The sequence below is a fragment of the Pristiophorus japonicus genome, chromosome 10 (assembly GCF_044704955.1).
Source record: "Pristiophorus japonicus isolate sPriJap1 chromosome 10, sPriJap1.hap1, whole genome shotgun sequence".
NCBI lineage: Eukaryota > Metazoa > Chordata > Chondrichthyes > Pristiophoridae > Pristiophorus > Pristiophorus japonicus.
Genome location: NC_091986.1, coordinates 146,788,513 through 146,809,111, shown reverse-complemented (window position 1 = coordinate 146,809,111; position 20,599 = coordinate 146,788,513). Strand labels below are relative to the sequence as shown.

Here is a 20,599-nt window from a genome sequence, read left to right as displayed (position 1 = left end):
GCACGCAGTACTCCAGGTGCGGCCTCACTAATACCCTATACAGTTGCAGCAGGACCTCACTGCTTTTGTACTCCATCCCTCTCGCAATGAAGGCCAACATTCCATTCGCCTTCCTGATTACCTGCTGCACCTGCAAACTAACTTTTTGGGATTCATGCACAAGGACCCCCAGGTCCCTCTGCACCGCAGCATGTTGTAATTTCTCTCCATTCAAATAATATTCCCTTTTACTGTTTTCTTTTCCAAGGTGGATGACCTCACATTTTCTGACATTGTATTCCATCTGCCAAACCTTAGCCCATTCGCTTAACAGCCTTTCCAGCCTCTCTGTGTCCTCTACACAACCCGCTTTCCCACTAATCTTTGTGTCATCTGCAAATTTTGTTACACTACACTCTGTCCCCTCTTCCAGGTCATCTATGTATAGTTGTGGTCCCAGCACCGATCCCTGTGGCACACCACTAACCACCGATTTCCAACCCAAAAAGGACCCATTTATCCCGACTCTCTGCATTCTGTTAGCATAGTCAATTCTCGATCCATGCTAATACATTTCCTCTGACTCCGCATACCTTTATCTTATGCAGTAACCTTTTGTGTGGCACCTTATCGAATGCCTTTTGGAAATCTAAATACACCACATCCATCGGTACACCTCTATCCACCATGCTCGTTATATCCTCAAAGAATTCCAGTAAATTAGTTAAACATGATTTCCCCTTCATGAATCCATGTTGCGTCTGCTTGATTGCACTATTCCTATTTAGATGTCCCGCTATTTCTTCCTTAATGATAGCTTCAAGCATTTTCCCCACTACAGATGTTAATCTAACTGGCCTATAGTTACCTGCCTTTTGTCTGCCCCTTTTTTTAAACAGAGGCATTACATTAGCTGCTTTCCAATCCGCTGGTACCTCCCCAGAGTCCAGAGAATTTTGGTAGATTATAACCAATGCATCTGCTATAACTTCCGCCATCTCTTTTAATACCCTGGGATGCATTTCATCCAGACCAGGGACTTGTCTCGTTTGAGTCCCATTAGCCTGTCCAGCACTACCCCCCTAGTGATAGTGATTATCTCAAGGTCCTCCCTTCCCACATTCCCGTGACCAGCAATTTCTGGCATGGTTTTTGTGTCTTCCAATGTGAAGACCGAAGCAAAATAATTGTTTAAGGTCTCAGCCATTTCCACATTTGCCATTATTAAATCCCCCTTCTCATCTTCTCAGGGACCAACATTTACTTCAGTCACTCTTTTCCGTTTTATATATCGGTAAAAGCTTTTACTATCTGTTTTTATGTTTTGCGCAAGTTTACTTTCGTAATCTATCTTTCCTTTCTTTATTGCTTTCTTCATCATTCTTTGCTGTCGTTTAAAATTTTCCCAATCTTCTAGTTTCCCACTAACCTTGGCCACCTTATACGCATTGGTTTTTAATTTGATACTCTCCTTTATTTCCTTGGTTATCCATGGCTGGTTATCCCTTATCTTACCGCCCTTCTTTTTCACTGGAATATATTTTTGTTGAGCACTATGAAAGAGCTCCTTAAAAGTCTTCCACTGTTCCTCAATTGTGCCACCGTTTAGTCTGTGTTTCCAGTCTACTTTAGCCAACTCTGCCCTCATCCCACTGTAGTCCCCTTTGTTTAAGCATAGTACGCTCGTTTGAGACAGTACTTCCTCACCCTCAATCTGTATTACAAATTCAACCATACTGTGATCACTCATTCCGAGAGGATCTTTTACTAGGAGATCGTTTATTATTCCTGTCTCATTACACAGGACCAGATCTAAGATAGCTTGCTCCCTCGTAGGTTCTGTAACATACTGTTCTAAGAAACAATCCCGTATGCATTCTATGAATTCCTCCTCAAGGCTACCCCGTGCGATTTGATTTGACCAATCGATATGTAGGTTAAAATCCCCCATGATTACTGCCATTCCTTTTTCACATGCCTCCATTATTCCCTTGATTATTGTCCGCCCCACCATGAAGTTATTATTTGGGGGCCAATAAACTACGCCCAACAGTGACTTTTTCCCCTTACTATCTCCAAATGTATAAGACAGTAGATAAAGACTATCAGGCCCATCAAGCTCACTCCATCCAGTAGACAGTATAACCTCACACGCTGACATCCCAACTCAGGAAATATCTCTGGCCATTTGCTCTCCAACATCCTGAGACTCTGGGACATCTCAGTTGCTTCCATCACATCACAATCTAAACTAACCACTAACTCCCTGTAACTGGCAATGTCCTCTCAGGAACTTGTCAAGTTCCCCTTTAAAGAACTGTAGTGACCCCAACCTCACCACATGTTGCACACGTTTGTTCCAGAGGGTGATGACTCTGTGACGTCATAGAATCGTACAGCACAGGAGGCCATTCTGCCCATTGTGCGTGTGCCAACTATTTGAATGAGCTATCCAATTAGTCCCACTTTCCTGCTCGTTCCCCATAGCCCTACGATTTTTTTCCTTTTCAAGTATTTACCCAATTCCCTTCTGAAAGTTACAGTGGGTGGAATTATAAGTTTCAAGTCATTGCTGAATGGAATTCTGTCATGTGATCCCCAAAGTTTCTGTAACTAAATTCCCATTTGTCTTATTCGGTCACTAAAGCACCAGTGGCACTTTCGATTTCCCAAACCATGTCAAGGAACTCCTCCAATGTCCGATTAAATAACAAAGTTTGAATTGGTACAAAAAATACTAGTGGGAAGAGGGGTTGTGGTGAAGAATTGAGTGGGAGAGACAAGACAAGACAAGACTGGCATCCTTACCCAACCATATACCGAGAGGCAGATTTGAGTGTTGGGTTTCCAACTCTCCAGGATGTCCTGGTGTCTTCAGGAATTTAATCTCCTGGATGCTGTTGTGAGCAAACCCGGGAGAAACCCGGGAAAAAAAATCAACAGGTCATTAAAGAAAATTGTGTTTTTTTCCACTTTCGATTATTTATAAAATCATTGAAGATGGGGAAAAAGGTGGTTGGAGGCAGGAGGTCACGTGATGAAAGCTCCAGGAATATGTCCAGAGATGGCAACCCGAGTTGTGTGACTCATGCCATTTATATATCACGACAAAATAAAATAAAATAGTACGCATTGATAATTAAGTGTGGCACCAAAACACTCACGTGCAGAATGTTGAATAATCACTGACTACTGAGACACAAGTGGGTCTAAATAACCATTTAACCAGCAGAAGGGCTGCACATTAATGGCACAGTAATTTAACTTGGGATACAATAGGTTTTGTTTTGGAAGTACTTAGCTCTCAAACTCCCATTACCACATGGCTTGGCAAGAGACAATTGGACCTTCTTTCAATCACAGGTGTTCGAAGTCACAACCAATCAGACCAGTGTTAAACCTTCACTACCCAGATGTTTTAATAACTTTCATTTTCAATCGGAATTGAGAATTACTATTTTGGGATCCAGCTTCCCGGTTTAGCTACAGGATTCTCGCAAGATAACGTGCGTTTATAACGCACTCTTCACTTCATCAATGTCTCAAGGCATTTCAAGGAGTAGAACAAAATGGCAAGTAGTTATACTAAGAAAGAAGCTAATGGACACAAATAAAATCCCACCTGGACAGCTGTTAACTCTAACCTTCAATCCGTCTTCTCAATAGATGTCAAGCCAGCTCCTTCTTTAAGGCAACAATTGACCCTGGATGATAATTTTGAGATGTATTCTCCTTTTTGTTTCTTTTCCTGCTCCCAACATTAAATTACTTGGTTTTATTCCCCCATTGTCTTTCATAAGAATTAGGAACAGGAGTCGGCCATACGGCCCCATGAGCCTGCTCCGCCTTTTTTTCCTGAAAGGGCAAGGCTGTGCAAATGTGAGCTATGGTGCTTGATAGGCAAATATGTTCACACGTGTCGCCTATATATACACAAAAAATTGATATATATATTTAAAGTGAGGATATTGCACTGAGAGATTCAATTGGTAAAAATTATGCTGCAAAACCCTGGTTAGACCACACCTGGTGTACTGTGAGCAGTGTTGGGCACCACACCGTAGGAAGGATATATTGGCCTTAGAAGGAGTGCAGCGTAGGTTTACCAGAATGTTACCCGAACTTCAAGGGTTAGGTTACAGGGAGAGATTACACAAATTAGAGTTGTATTCCCTAGAATTTAGAGGAAGACTGGGAGAGAACTACAGTCAACAGAATGGAGCAAGAGACCATGCCTCAGTCACTCAGCGGGCTCTGCCGGGGTTTCAAGGAACAGACTGTCGACTATCGCCTTGTATTACATCTTTGTACTGGATGCAAACCACTACTTAAAATCTGTTGTGCTTATTTACAATATACCTGTACCCAGTGTAGTTTGCTGTGGTCACAGACATAAGTCTCATATCTTACAATGTAACAGCCAATGGAACACTTTCTTAAAGTGTAAGCATTGCTGTAATTTAGGAAATGCAGCAGTTAATTTGCGCACAACAAACTCCCACCAAAAGCATTGTAATAATGACCAGATCATCTGTTTTAGTGATGTTGTTTGAGAGACAAATGTTGGCCCAGCACACTGGGGATAGCTCGTCTACTCTTTTTTGAAATAATGCCATGAGATCTATTACGTTCACCTGAGAGGGCAGGCGGGGCCTCGGTTTAACATCTCACCTAAAAGACAGCATCTCCGACAGTGCAGCACTCCCTCAGTACCACACTGAAATGTCAGCCTAAATTACGTGCTACCACTGAGCCATGGCAGGCACTGAATTCAAATTGCTAGATGATTTTAGAAGCACAGATAATAGAACAAGAAACCTGAATGGATTTCAAGAAGCAACTAGACAGGAACTCATCAACAAATGGGATTCAGTGTCATTAGAAATGCACCAAGAGAATACACTGGAGAGCTGGGCTAGATGGGCGAAGGTCTTCTCTTGCCTGCAACTGCTACTATGTTACCCAACTGGTTCACTAATGTCCTTTGGAGAAGGAAACCTGCCATCCTTACCCAAGCTGTCCTATATGTGACTCCAGTCCCACACCAACGTGGTCGATCATCTGAAGTGGCCCAGGCAGCTATTCAGTTATATCAAACTGTTACACTACGGAGGTTCAAGGCCCACAATTATTGTTTGATACAATCTTCCGCTGTTCACTTGTATAGTAACAAGTTCAGCTTTATGGTTATAATCTCTTTATTTGTCTACTTTAACATAAAAAAACAATCCAAAAGCAGGGTATAAATTTTTCAGAGTGTAACGCAATTTACAAGCAGAACTTTGTCAGTAGATTTGAACGTAGGCATGCGTTCATCCTTGTATGTTTCTTTCTTCTCCAACTTAACACAAAAGCTTATTTTTTGATACACTGTTTGCTCCTTATCAAACTGGAACTGGCAATGCCTTCAATGGTAGCCTCTGATCACTGCACACAAATTCACATTTCTCTACAAGATACGTACATCAACAAACTTTCATGTAAGTTGCAGTTGTGACCCAAACAGCTATAATCTAGTCATTCTATTATTACACCACTATAAACATCCCAAGGCCTTACTTCAATCTCGAACACTGGTTGTTGCTAGGGTGAACTTTCTATAATTTGTTCCTGGGATGTGGGTATTGCTGGCAAGACCAGCATTTATTGCCCATCCCTAATTGTCCTTGAGAAGGTGCTAGTGAGCCGCTGCCTTGAACCGCGGCAGTTCTTGTGGTGAAGGTTTCCCCAAAGTGCTGTTCGTGAGGGAGTTCCAGGACTTAGATAGAGCGATGATGAAGGAACGGCGATACATTTCCAAATCAGGATCATGTGTAACTTGGAGGGGAACTTGGAGGTGATGGTGTTCCCATGCACCTGCTGCCCTTGTCCTTCTAGGTGGTAGAGGTCGTGGATTTGGGAGGTTCTGCCGACGAAGCCTTGGTGAGTTGCTGCAGTATATCCTGTAATTCTCTCTCTCTCTGTCTCTAGGCTAGTGTATCTCTCTCCCTCATGTACCAACAACCACCGCCTTCTCAGGGCAATTAGGGCTGGGCAATAAATGCCGGCCTTGCCAACGTTTCCCATATCACAAGAATGAATTTTGTAAAAATACGGATTGCATGATTCCTTGTGTTCAGTTACAGGCAACAGGTAAAATAAAAATAGCTCATTGATGTCAGGAGACAAGTTCTTTCAACAGTGACTAAATAAATAAGGTCATTATTGTTCACCTCACACAACTGCATTATTGAACCACTGCATGCAACCTTCCGCAAAAATATAACATTAAAATGCACTTAGTGGCCTCACGGAGTGTGAAGGATACACGCATATTGCATGAATCACAAATACACAGATAATGACTTCTGGTGAAATATAAGGCATCTCTCCCTGTCCAATGTTTCTCCCCTCCTCCTCTTCTGAAGCGAGTAACTCCAGCTGCAGAGTATGGTTCCACAACAAAGACATGCATTGATATGTCCTCACATCAGGACATCCCAAAGCACTTTGCAGGCAATGAAGTACTTTTGAAGTGTAGTCACTTTTGTAATGTAGGAATCGCAGCAGACAATTTGTGCACAGCAAGATCCCACTACTAGCAATGTGATCATCTGTTTTAGTGACGTTGGTTGAGGGATAAATATTGGACAGGAAATCAGGGAGAACTCCCATGTTCTTCTTTGAAATAGAGCTGTGGGATCCCGTGGACCCTAGTAAATACTGACAGACTCGCTGGGACCCCCTGTAAATACTGACACACTCCTGGGGAGTAGCCTCCGACGGTGACATCGGAGCAGTTGCTCAAGTGCCGACACAGCCCCCATGAAACAATATAAAAGTTGCCGTTTCAAATCTGCCCTCAGTGAAACACAAGCATGGTTAAGAGGCAGAACACTCCAAGTGAAAATCACTCAAATCTGTCCACAGTCTGACTACATGTTAATAAGCTGCAAAGAGTAATGGCCGACAAAAATTATTTCTAAAGATGGCACCTTTATGTAGAGACCGTCCAGCCAACTCCCGACTGCATTATCATAGGCAGTCCCTATGAGAACCACAGTCTCTGTCACAGGTGGGACAAATAGTCCCGACTGCAACTCAACAGCTGAATGTCATTTCAGTGCCAGGTGGTAAGTCAGGGGGCGCAAATGAATTTCTCATCATCACCGGGCACAGCTGAGTGGGCACATTCCGGCAGGAGCAGGGTGCTACCTGTTAGTGCCTCCGCAAAACCCATGCCCAATTTAGCGAGGGGCGCCCCCCTGAAGTCGTTATCGTGAGGCACAAAGGAGCCCAATTTCACCACCAGACTCTCGCCATCTCCCCATGACATTCAACAGGATTACCATTGCTGAATTCCCCCACCATCAACATCCTGGGGGTCACCATTGACCAGAAACTTAATTGGACCAGCCACATAAATACTGTGGCTACAAGAGCAGGTCAGGGGCTGGGTAATTTGCATTGAGTGATTCGTCTCTTGAGTCCCCAAAACCTTTCCAGCATCTACGAGGGATATGTCAGGGGTGTGATGGAAAACTAGCCACTTGCCTGGATGAGCACAGCTCAAGAAGCTCATCACCAGCCAGGACAAGGCAGCCCACTTGATTGGCACCCCTTCCACCTTCTTAAACATTCACTCACTTCACCACTGGTGCACCGTGGCTGGAATGTGTACGATCTACAAGAGGCACTGCAGCAACTCACCAAGGCTTCTTTGACAGAAGATCCCAAACCCATGTCATCTACTACCAAGAAGGACAAGTAGCAGGCACATGGGAACACCATCACCTGCAAGTTCCTCTCCAAGTCACATAGCATTCTGTCTTGGAAATATATTGCTGCTCCTTCATTATTGCTATGTCAAAATCTGGAACTCCCTCTCTAACTACACTACACTGTTGGAGTATCTTCACTTCAACAACTGCAGCGGTCCAAGTAGACGGCACACCTTCTCAGGGCAATTAGGGATGGCAAGAAATGCTGGCCTTGTCAGTGATGCCCACATTCCCAGGAATGAATAAAAAAAAATAGTCCTCCTTGTTCAATTCTCGAATCTGAGGTCCCATCGAGTGGCTCTTCCCATCAGGAGCAGAGTGTCTGGGGTATTTTTCACTTTTATCAATGGTATAAATGAGAAATACATCCACCACATTGAAGTCAATGGAAAGGAAAAATGAGCGGTTGAGTCATAGGGCAGGACCACAGCATGCTGCTCCTCCTGGCCCACAAGCAGTGCTGTAAAGGCACTTACCTTTTCTTTGAATTTGTCCTTGCCTCCCTTGAGCTGCCAAGTTTTCCAAGAATTTGGAAACCCAGCCGATCAGGGTTAAACCAGTAAAACAGGTTAAATGTGAGGCTCACACCCCAATTGTAAGAATAAAAGTGTTTAGTAATGATAACATTTATTCGGTATATACATATATGAATGTTAAAAGTGTAGATTATACGAAAAGACAAGCTTGAAGATTCAAAATGGATACCTTCCCCAAGTTCATGTCTCCTGGCTGGGCAGAGCTCAAGTTACAAAGGAAACATGGATTTGAAACTCACCAAACTAGAAAAGATGTTAATGAAAAGCCATTAACCTAATCAAGGAATGGCACCAGCACCCAAGGCAGACACATGTATGAGGAGAAGCCGATCAGGAATGGCCCTGGAACCAAGATCCAATCCTGAGGCTTTCTGAAAAACTATGGCCTTAAGAGTTTGAGGAGGCGGGGCAGCAACGTGAGACCTACAAAAGGCCCAACGTCATCGGGGAGCAACGGGAGTTCGAGGAGGCGGAGAGGCAGTGTTGGTGAGGCCTACAAAAGACCCAAAGTCATCAGGGAGCAGCGGGAGTTCGAGGAGGCAGAGTTGCAGCGTTGGTGAGGCCTACAAGAGGCCCAATGTCGTCAGGGAGTAGCGGGAGTTCGAGGAGACAGAGTGGCAGCGTTGGTGAGGCCTACAAAAGGCGCAACATCATTGAGGTGTAGCAGGAGTACGAGGAGGCGGAGTGACAGCGTCGGAGAGGCCTACAAAAGGCCCAACGTCATCAAGGAGCAGCGGGAGTTCAAAGAGGTGGAGTGGCAGCATTGGTGAGGCCTACAAAAGGCCCAACATCATTGGGGAGCAGTGGGAGTTTGAGGAGGTGGAGCGGCAGCATTGGTGAGGCCTATAAAAGGCCCAACGTCATCAGGGTGTAGCCGGTGTTGGAGGAGGCGGAGCGACAGCGTCGGAGAGGCCTACAAAAGGCCCAACGTCGTCAGGGAGCAGCGGGAGTTCGAGGAGACGGAGCGGCAGCATTGGTGAGGCCTACAAAAGGCCCAACGTCATCAGGGAGCAGTGGGAGTTCGAGGAGGCGGAGTTGCAGCATTGGTGAGGCCTACAAAAGGCGCAACGTCGTTGAGGTGTAGCGGGAGTTCGAGGAGGCGAAGCAACAGCATCGGACTGGCCTACAGGAGGCCCAATGTCGTCGGGGAGCAGCGGGAGTTCGAGGAGGCGGACCGGCAGCATCGGAGTGGCCTACAAAAGGTTCAACGTCATCAGGGAGCAGCGGGATTTTGAGGAGGCGGAACGACAACGTCGGAGAGGCCTACAAAAGGCCCAATGTCATTGGGGAGCAGCGGGAGTTCGAGGAGGCGGAGCGGCAGTGTTGGTGAGACCTACAAAAGGCCCAACATCGTCGGGGAGCAACGGGAGTTCGAGGAGGCGGAGCAGCACCGTTGGTGAGGCCTACAAAAGTACCAACATCGGCAGGGTGTAGCAGGAATTCGAGGAGGCAGAACGACAGCATCGGAGAGGCCTACAAAAGGCCCAATGTTGTCAGGGAGCAGCGGGAGTTCGAGGAGGCAGAGTGGCAGTGTTGGTGAGGCCTACAAAAGGCCCAACGTCGTTGAGGTGTAGCAGGAGTGCGAGGAGGCGGAGTGACAGCATCGGAGAGGCCTACAAAAGGCCCGTCATCAAGGAGCAGCGGGAGTTCAAGGAGGCGGAGCAGCAGCATTGGTGAGGCCTACAAAAGGCCCAACATCGTTGGGGAGTAGCGGAAGTTTGAGGAGGCAGAGCAACAACGTCGGAGAGGCCTTCAAGAGGCCCAACGTCGTCGGGAAGCAGCGGGAGTTTGACGAGGCAGAGCGGCAGCATCAGAGAGGCCTACAAGATGCCAGCCGGTGCAGCTGCAGCAGGGAGAGAAGGCAAAAAATAAGTAGAAAGAAATCAAAAGGTGACATCACAGCCAAGGGAGTAAGTGGTTGGCTGGTGATTGTTGAGTAGTTTTTCTTTTTCTTTTCTTTATCAGTAAGTAACCTTTTAGCATTGTTGTTGCCAAATTAAGTTTATCTAAGGGTTAAGTCATGGCAGGAGAGCTCGGACACGTGTTATGCTCCTCCTGTGCTATGTGGGCAGTCAGAGATGTTTCCAGTGTCCCTGACAACTACATTTGTGGGAAGTGCATCCACCTGCAGCACCTGACAGACCGCACTGCAGCACTGGAGCTGCGGGTGGATTTACTCTGGAGCATCCACGATGCTGAGGATGTTGTGAATAGCACATTTAATGAGTCGGTCACACCACAGGTAAAGGGTACACAGCCAGATAGGGGATGGGTGACCAACAGGAAGAGCAGTGGAAGGAAGGTAGTGTAGAGGTCCCCTGTGGTCATCCCCCTGCAAAACAGATACACCGCTTTGGGTACTGTTGAAGGGGATGACTCAACAGAGGAGAGCAGCAGCAGCCAAGTCCATGGCAGCGTGGGTGGCTCTGCTGCACAGGAGGTCAGGAAAAAGAGTGGGAGAGCTATAGTGGTAGGGGATTCTATTGTAAGGGGAATAGATAGACGTTTCTGCGGCCGCAACCAAAACTCCAGAATGGTATGTTGCCTCCCTGGTGCAAGGGTCAAGGATGTCTTGGAGCGGGTGCTGAACATTTTGAAGAGAGAGGGTGAACAGGCAGTTGTTGTGGTGCATATAGGTACCAACGATATAGGTAAAAAATGGGATGAGGTCCTACAAGACGAATTTAGGGAGCTAGGAGCTAAATTAAAAAGCAGGACCTCAAAAAGTAGTAATCTCAGGATTGCTACCAGTGCCACATGCTAGTCAGAGTAGCAATCGCAGGATAGCTCAGATGAATATGTGGCTTGAGGAGTGGTGCAGAAGGGAGGGATTAAAATTCCTGGGACATTGGAACCAGTTCTGGGGGAGGTGGGACCAGTACAAACCGGATGGTCTGCACCTGGGCAGGACTGGAACCAATGTCCTAGAGAGTGTGTTTGCTAATGCTGTTGGGGAGGGGTTAAACTAATATGGCAGGGGGATGGGAACCTATGCAGGGAGACAGAGGGAAGTAGAATGGGGGCAGAAGCAAAAGATAGAAAGAAGAAAAGTAAAAGTGGAGGGCAGAGAAACCCAAGGCAAAAAGCAAAAAGGGCCACATTACAGCAAAATTCTAAAGGGGCAAAGTGTGATAAAAAGGCAAGCCTGAAGGCTCTGTGCCTCAATGCGAGGAGTATTCGGAATAAGGTGGACAACTTAACTGCGCAGATAGCAGTTAACGGATATGATGTAATTGGCATCATGGAGACATGGCTTCAGGTGACCAAGGCTGGGAACTCAACATCCAGGGGTATTCAACATTTAGGAAGGATAGACAGAAAGGAAAAGGAGGTGGAGTGGCGTTACTAGTTAAAGAGGAAATTAATGCAATAGTAAGGAGGGACATTAGCTTGGCTGATGTGGAATCTGAATGGGTGGAGCTACGGAATAACAAAGGGCAGAAAATGCTAGTGGGAGTTGTGTATAGACCACCAAACAGTAGTAGTGAGGTTGGGGACAGCATCAAACAAGAAATTAGGGATGCGTGCAATAAAGGTACAGCAGTTATCAGGGGCGACTTTAATATACATATTGATTGGGCTAACCAAACTGGTAGCAATGGGTGGAGGAAGATTTCCTGGAGTGTATTAGGGATGGTTTTGTAGAACAATATGTCGAGGAACCAATTAGAGGGCTGGCCATCCTAGACTGGGTGATGTGTAATGAGAAAGGACTAATTAACAATCTTGTTGTGCGAGGTCCCTTGGAGAAGAGTGACCATAATATGGTAGAATTCTTAATTAAGATGGAGAGTGACACAGTTAATTCAGAGACTAGGGTCCTGAACTTAAGGAAAGTTAACTTCGATGGTATGAGACATGAATTGGCTAGAATAGACTGGTGAGTGATACTTAAAGGGTTGACGGTGGATAGGCAATGGCAAACATTTAAAGATCACATGGATGAACTTCAGCAATTGTACATCCCTGTCTGGAGTGAAAATAAAACGGGGAAGGTGGCTCAACCATGGCTAACAAGGGAAATTAAGGATAGTGTTAAATCCAAGGAAGAGGCATGTAAATTGGCAGAAAAAGCAGCAAACCTGAGGACTGGGAGAATTTTGTAATACAGCATAGGAGGACAAAGGGTTTAATTAGGAGGGACGAAATAGAGTATGAGAGGAAGCTTGCTGGGAACATAAAAATGGACTGCAAAAGCTTCTATAGATATGTGAAGAGAAAGGGATTAGTGATAACAAACGTAGGTCCCTTGCAGTCAGATTCGGGTGAATTTATAATGGGGAACAAAGAAATGGTGGACCAGTTAAACAAATACTTTGCTTCTATCTTCACGAAGGAAGGTACAAATATCCTTCCGGAAATACTAGGGGACCGAGGGTTTCGTGAGAAGGAGGAGCTGAAGGAAATCCTTATCAAGCAGAAAGATTGATGGGATTGAAGGCCGATAAATCCACGGGGCCTGATAGTCTGCATCCCAGAGTACTTAAGGAAGTAGCCCTAGAAATAGTGGATGCATTGGTGATCATTTTCCAACAGTCTATCGACTCTGGATCGGTTTCTATGGACTGGAGGGTAGCTAATGTAACACCAATTTTTAAGAAAGGAGGGAGAGAGAAAATGGGTAATTGTAGACTGGTTAGCCTGACATCAGTAGTGGGGAAAATGTTGGAATCAATTATTAAAGATTAAATAGCAGCACATTTGGAAAGCAGTGATGGGATCGGTCCAAGTCAGCATGGATTTATGAAAGGGAAATCATGCTTGACAAATCTTCTAGAATTTTTTGAGGATATAACTGGTAGAGTGGACAAGGGAGAATCAGTGGATGTGGTGTATTTGGACTCTCAAAAGGCTTTTGACAAGGTCCCACACAAGAGATTGGTGTGCAAAATTAAAGCACATGGTATTGCGGGTAATGTACTGACGTGGATAGAGAACTGGTTGGCAGACAGGAAGCAGAGAGTCGGGATAAACGGGTCCTTTTCAGAATGGCAGGCAGTGACTAGTGGGGTACCACAGGGCTCAGTGCTGGGACTGCAGTTATTTACAATATACATTAATGATTTGGATGAGGGAATTGAGTGTAATATCTCCAAGTTTGCAGATGACACTAAGCTGGGTGGAGGTGTGAGCTGTGAGGAAAACGCTAAAAGGCTGCAGGGTGACTTGGACAGGTTAGGTGAGTGGGCAAATGCATGGCAGATGCAATATAATGTGGATAAATGTGAGGTTATCCACTTTGTTGGCAAAAGCACAAAAGCAGAATATTATCTGAATGGCGGCAGATTAGGAAAAGGGGAGGTGCAATGAGACCTGGGTGTCATGGTACATCAGTCATTGAAAGTTGGCATGCAGATACAGCAGGCGGTGAAGAAGGCAAATGGTATGTTGGCCTTCATAGCTAGTGGGTTTGAGTATAGGAGCAAGGAAGTCTTACTGCAGTTGTACAGGGCCTTAGTGAGGCCTCACCTGGAATATTGTGTTCAGTTTTGGTCTCCTAATCTTAGGAAGGACGTTCTTGCTATTGAGGGAGCGCAGCAAAGGTTCACCAAACTGATTCCCGGGATGGCAGGACTGACATATGAGGAGAGACTGGATCGACTGGGCCTTTATTCACTGGAGTTTAGAAGGATGAGAGGGGATCTCATAGAAACATATAAAATTCTGATGGGACTGGACAGGTTAGATGCAGGAAGAATGTTCCCGATGTTGGGGAAGTCCAGAACCAGAGGACATAGTCTAAGGATGAGGGCTAAGCCATTAAGCCACTGAGATGAGGAGAAACTTCTTCACTCAGAGCGTTGTTAACCTGTGGAATTCCCTACCGCAGACAGTTGTTGATGCCAGTTCATTGGATATATTCAAGAGGGCATTAGATATGGCCCTTATGGCTAAAGGGATCAAAGGGTATAGAGAGAAAGCAGGAAAGGAGTACTGAGGTGAATGATCAGCCATGAAGTCATTGAATGGTGGTGCAGGTTCGAAGGGCTGAATGGCCTACTCCTGCACCTATTTTCTATGTTTTATGTTTCTATGTAACTCAAGCCAAAGATTGCTCTGTCTCTTTTCTTAAGCACATGGCAAAGAGCAGGACCTTCCTCTACAGACAAAGGAGCAGGCCGTGTGCTTTGCCAGAGGGAAGTAAAGTATATCGTTTTATACCTTCTTTATTGTAACATCATTGTATCTGTTGTAATTAAATAGAATCCGTAGGATACTAATAGACTGCTGATGTGTTCAATAGGCTATTTGCATGTGTATGTGTTTAGTAAACTTATTCCAAATTATTTTAAAAGAATTGGTCTTGCTGTCAATTTAATGCCAGAGATTTAGAAATCTTACACTATTATAATATTTAAGTGGCCATTCCACCTCCAGGGAGCAGTTTTCTGTTAAACCCGAACGTGGGCGGGTTGGGGTCAGGTTTGAGATTTTTTTTTAAATTTCATCTCACCCGACCCCAACCCACCCATTTTTGAGGGTTAAAATTACCCCCATTAACTATTTCTCTCCCTCCACAGATTCTGCGTGACCGGCTGAGCATTTCCAGCATTTTCTGTTTTTATATCAGATTTCCAGCATCCACCGTATTTTGCATTTGCATAGCCTAGACTTTAATTCCCTTGAGTATAGAAGATTATCGGATGAGCTAATTGAGGTGTTAAAGACGATTAAAGGATCTAATAGGGTAGATGGAGAGAAACTATTTCCTCTGGCCGGGGAGTCGAGAACAATGGGGCATAATCTTAAAATTAGAGCTAAACCATTTAGGAGTGAAATGAGGAAGCAGGTTTTCACAATAAAGTGTTGTGGAAATCTGTTACCTTTCTTTCCCAAAAGGCTATGGATGTTCAGTCAATTTAAACTTTCTAGACTGAGATAGAAGTCAAAATTAGAGCCAAACCATTCAAGTGTGATATCTGAAGCACTTCTTCACACATGTGGAAACCTGGAACTCACTCTTTCAAAAGCTGTTGTGGCAAGGTCAATTGAAAAATGTGGTTTTCAATGATTGTTCCTGTTGAACTGCTTTCTTGCTTTTTTTTGTTTTGTTGCTTTAAACGTCAGATTACACAAGCTCAGTTGTAATAATGGCAGATCAGGTCTTTATTTAAACTGCATAGTATACAAAAACCAATATGAAAGTTACTGAGGCATGCACTTCACAAAACCAGTGTATACTTCCTGCTCTTGAGACACACATGTTCAGTTTCCAGTGTATACTGCTAAACCAGTATTCACTCACATCTCTTACACAAAACCAGATTTTTGAACTCTATATTCCATGCATATTATCAATAAATCATGGTACATCAAAGGTACATACAAATACTAACAGAATAACAATATAAACTAAACAACCTGCCACTCAACCTCCTGAAATTGCTTTATTGCCGCAATCGACTCTTGCCATGCATTGTATTACTGTAATACACGGGTGACCAAATTGACATAATCGAATGTGGCAGCTCTCACATCTTCTGGCATCTTCTTACCTGTGGAGACATCCTCTGCTTTGATCTTGTACCCAAGTTACAACCCATGCTCATCAGAAAGCTGCTTGAAACCCAGCATGTGCAAAGCGAGGTATTCCGGTAATATCGACGCTCACTCCCATATTCCCCCGATTTTCCTCTCTGTCTCTCTGCCAGGCATTATCTGTGTAATGCTACAATGTACTGAAATATCAAGTAATCATGGACGTAAAAGATTTCTTCAGCTCTCCTTACCATTATCCATCTTATGGATATTCTTGCTAAGTATAATTCCGCACTAGCTTTCAGTCATCCAATTTCATTATTAACTCCAAGAAATTCAACCCTGAATTTTAGAAGTCCAATTCTTGTATCCCACCTTACTTTTAATTTCAGTCCCACTGAGGCACCAGTACGTTCAACTCCATATTGTTTCATTAAAAAGTTAGATCGCTTTGGAGTATGTACATTAATGCCTTGATTAAAAGTTGTCTCACTCTCCTGAGTCACATTAACCATTTCATGTCGTGCTGTTGTCAAATAATTGAGCATTTCTGAGACCAGTTCTTTAGTGCATTTTCACCATGCATTTCCACATGCTAGTTGCCTCATGTGCAACATATCACATTTGTATCCCAATATCATACTACATTTGGCATCACACATAAGCCATTCCTGAGCTATCAAAAGATAGGAAGTCTTCTTCTCATCTCCGCCTGCATGGTCAGGCTATCAAATACATTTTCCTTGTTGTTCAGACAAAGATACAAACATATCCAAGAGAAACCTATCAATTAATGACTCTCACCTACACTTTACTGACTTTCAATATAATGTGCCTCAATACCAAATTAAAATCTTTAAGAATCATGGCCATGTGTTTTATGTTATTCACACATATTTTCCTAACCCCTGTTTGAGGGGTCAAGTTTCGGCCTGAGTTGCTCCAATTTTTTTGGAGCAACTGGTTTAGAATGGAGTATCTTAGAAATTGCAATTCTTGGCATTTAGTTTGCTCCAGTTCTAGTCAGTTAGAACAGTTTCATTCTGGAACAGATTTTTTTTTCAAAAGGGGGCATAAACAAACTTACGCCTGTTTTGAAAGTTTAGGCAGTGAAAACTTACTCCAAACTAACTTAGAATGGAGTAAGTCTAGATTTTTTGTACGCTCAGAAAAACCTTGCCTACACTTTAGAAATCAGGCGTAGGTTACAAATCAGGCGTAGGGAACGAGGGGGGGAGGGGGGAGGGAAGTAATTAAATTTTACAAGCATTCAACAGTCTTACTTATACAAATAAAGAGCCATCCTGAATAAAAAATTATAAACAAAGCAAATACAAAATATTGAATATTCCTACCTGTGTGAAGCAGCAGCAGCCTACGAGCTGCGGTGCTTCAGCCAGGCCTCCCATGTAGGAGACAGGGGCAGCGTCAGTGGCTCGACGGCAGCCGAAGACATAGTAAGCAGCTTCGAGCTGCGAGGGAAGCTGAGGCCATTCGGCCACGGGATAGGGGTGGCAGCAGTGGCTGACGGCGGCCAAAGACACAGCAAGCAGCCTTCGAGCTGCGAGGGTAGCTGAGGCCATTCGGCCATGGGATAGGGGCGACAGCCAGATAGCCAGTTTGAAACTTAAATTTGTAATTGCAGAATGGGTGCTGCATTGTCAACACCATGGATTATGCAATGGTTCACCAGCAATTCACTGCATAGGAGAGAATTGATTAGAGCTCACAGCACCAGGAACGTCATAGCCCATAGGCTGATGGGCAGGAGACCTTACCCACGTCGGCAATGTCGAGCCAGGCGCTCGTACCTGGACATGAGCGAGGCTGATTGTGTCAAAAGGCTGCGTTTCCACAGAGAAGTTGTCGTTGAGATCTGTGATATGCTGAGATTAGATTTGCAGCCCAGAAGCAGAACGTCAACTGCCTTGTCTGTTGAAGTGAAGGTAACAGCTGCACTTGCCTTCTATGCCTCGGGATCGTTTCAGGCTACAACTGGAGATGTGTGCGCCATCTCTCAACGTGCAATACATGCCTGTGTTTACCAGGTCACGGCTGCACTGTATGCGTGGAGGAATGACTTCATCAATTTCCCAATCCATGAGAGGGCTGTGGGCTTCTTCAGGATTGCTGGCTTCCCAAAGGTACAGGGCTGCATTGATTGTACCCACATAGCCTTGCGAGCACCTGTGGAGGATTCTGAGCAGTACAGGAATAGAAAAGGTTTCCACTCCATCAATGTGCAGCTCATGTGTGATGACAAGCAGCGCATCATGTCAGTCGATGCGAGATACCCTGGCAGCACCCATGATGTGTTCATCCTACGCAACAGCGTTATATCTGACATGTTTGAGCAGCAGCCAGAAGGACAGAGCTGGCTACTGGGAGACAAAGGGTACGGCCTGGCCACCTGGCTCATGACGCCCCTACCCAGTGACACGGACAGAAGCTGACCGTTAATACAACATGGCGCACATTGCGAATCGCAGCATCATTGAGAGGACCATTGGCATATTGAAACAGCGCTTCCGATGCCTGGACCATTCCAGAGGCCACTTGCAATATTCTCCTCAGATTGTCGGTCACTTCACTGTTGTGTGTTGCGTGCTCCATAGCTTGGCCATCATGAGGGGTGTCATTTGATTGGCGGGGCTGCAGTTACCTCCATAAGGGCCTGTGCCGTCGCTTGCATGCCCTCCCTGACGGCCTGTGCCGTCGATTGTACTCCCTCGGACATTCCCTCCCTAAGTTCCCGTGTCATTACTGCTATTTCTCCCATCAGGACTGTCGCCTCTTCACCCACTGCACTGATGCTACCAATGAGTGATCGGGTAAGCTCATTGGTCTCCATACCCAATGCCACAACCTGAGCCACATCTGTTGCATGCTGCATCTCAGGAGAGCATGTCTCCAATCTCCTTCTCCTCCGCCTGGGTCAGCCTCATGGCACCACTACACTGGGAGGCGCGGGCTGGGACAGTGGGTCGCTCGGTGTTCCAGACGGCAGCACTCGAGTGTGAGCCGTGGGCTGGGATTGTGGATGAATGTCTGTAAACTGCTCCATTATATCACCAGCACCACTGGGACCCGCAACGTCGGAATCAAAACCATGGAAGGTGGAACCAGAACCTATGCGAGCGGGAAGCGCAGGCTCGGACGGTGGTGCACTGGCTGTAAACTGCTGCATTACACCAGCAGCACCACTGGGACCCGCAACATCGGAATCAAAACCATGGAAGGTGGAACTAGAACCTATGCAAGGGGTTGAAACTCTGATGCCCCTTAATGTGGGCTCATAAACATTAATTTGGAAGCTCTCTCCTGTCGACATTTCAGTCATCGCCGCCATCATCCAGTCTGGATCGTCCATATCTGGTTGTACTGGTTCTTGTTCAGTATTTTCAGGATCCTCAGGGTTGGCAGCATCATCATCATCATCATGTTCTGCAAAATACATCAGAACAGTCAAATGTTTAACAGCAAGGGAGGGGGCAGGATGGGTGACATGAGTACTCTCACACATAGCAGGCCAGGCAGCAGGTTCATTTGAAGGGTCACGATGCATTTTCAGGACTTACCCTCTTCCTCGCGTGCGGGCCCAGCTTGTGCTGTACTGATTGCTTTTCTCCATGTATGACTCATCATAGCAGCTACCCTCTGTTCCAAGGGTGTCAGTGGATGCAGATTGGGCGTGCCTCCTCCTGTTCGAGTTGCTTCCCTTTTGTTGTGGGCCAATTTCTTCTGCAAAGAGTAAAATATAACTTTTTACAGAGTGCGTCTTTCTGCAGGGTGGGACATATAGTCACGTTACAATTATGATTACATTATAAAATGAAAATATTACTTACACTAACTACTTGACCAATGTCGTGCCATTTCTTTTTACACTGGCTTCCAGATCTCCTGGTATGCACCACTGCGCAGTAATCTTCTGCAACTTGGTTCCAGCGTTTCTTCATTTCTTTAGGTGGCACTTTTATGCGACCTCTGTTGCTGGTATCTAGCTCCTGCCATCTCTGCTCAATGACGTTGACTCATAGCTCCACTTCCTCATGCAAGAAATTCTTTGTTCTTGGTGGACGTTGTTCCATTGCTGTATTGAATTGACACTCTTATTTTTCAAAACATTAATTTGCATGCACCTATGCAGCACCGGTTCTGGAAGTTTAGCAGTCTCGGCCTTTTGGCTAAGATCATGCGTAACTGACCTGACAGGGGAGTAGCCACCATGACCTCCGGGTGGTTCTCCCTGGATCAGGAAGGTATATGCTTGCTTTTTTGGAAACAGGAGGTGGGTGGGGTGGCTTGACCCATCCACCTCCACGGAGGTGTGTGGGGGACCTGACCCATCCACCTCCATGGCACGAACCTGGTATTGCAGTACTTCCAGGAACGGTGCAGTGGCTCTAGGCCTTTTGGCTAAGAGCATTGGCGCAGAGTGATCCTTGGCGTGTGCAAGGTGACCTCTGGCGTTTGTGATTTGACAAAGAATTGGAACGATTGGCTACGAATTTCAAAAAAAAAAGCAGCACTCACTGATTTCAGCAGGTGATTTATTCAACAGTGCTGCTAAAAGCATTCCTTCAGACACCAAAAAAATCACCAAAATTCAATCCCAAGCCTTTCCAGAAGTCCACGAGACAAATCAGCACTTTTCTTTAAGTTCCTTTAAAAATGGGCGAGTGCCAATGTTTCTGGGCTACTGCGCATGTGCGCACGCTCCAATGCGCACGCGCAAGGCTGCCGGCATGACGTTCCCTCATTTGACTTAGCCCCACCCCCCTCCACTTGCAGAATCGGCACGACTCTGTGGCTCCGCCCCCCACTGCTGTCTGCGCGCCGCGC

General features: G+C 45.4%; 1 pseudogene; it reads left to right on the top strand.

Annotated features, from left to right (window-relative positions):
* The first annotated feature begins 19,920 nt into the window (after positions 1-19,920).
* On the top strand, positions 19,921-20,160 carry LOC139275417 (U2 spliceosomal RNA; annotated as a pseudogene).
* The last annotated feature ends 439 nt before the right edge of the window (positions 20,161-20,599 follow it).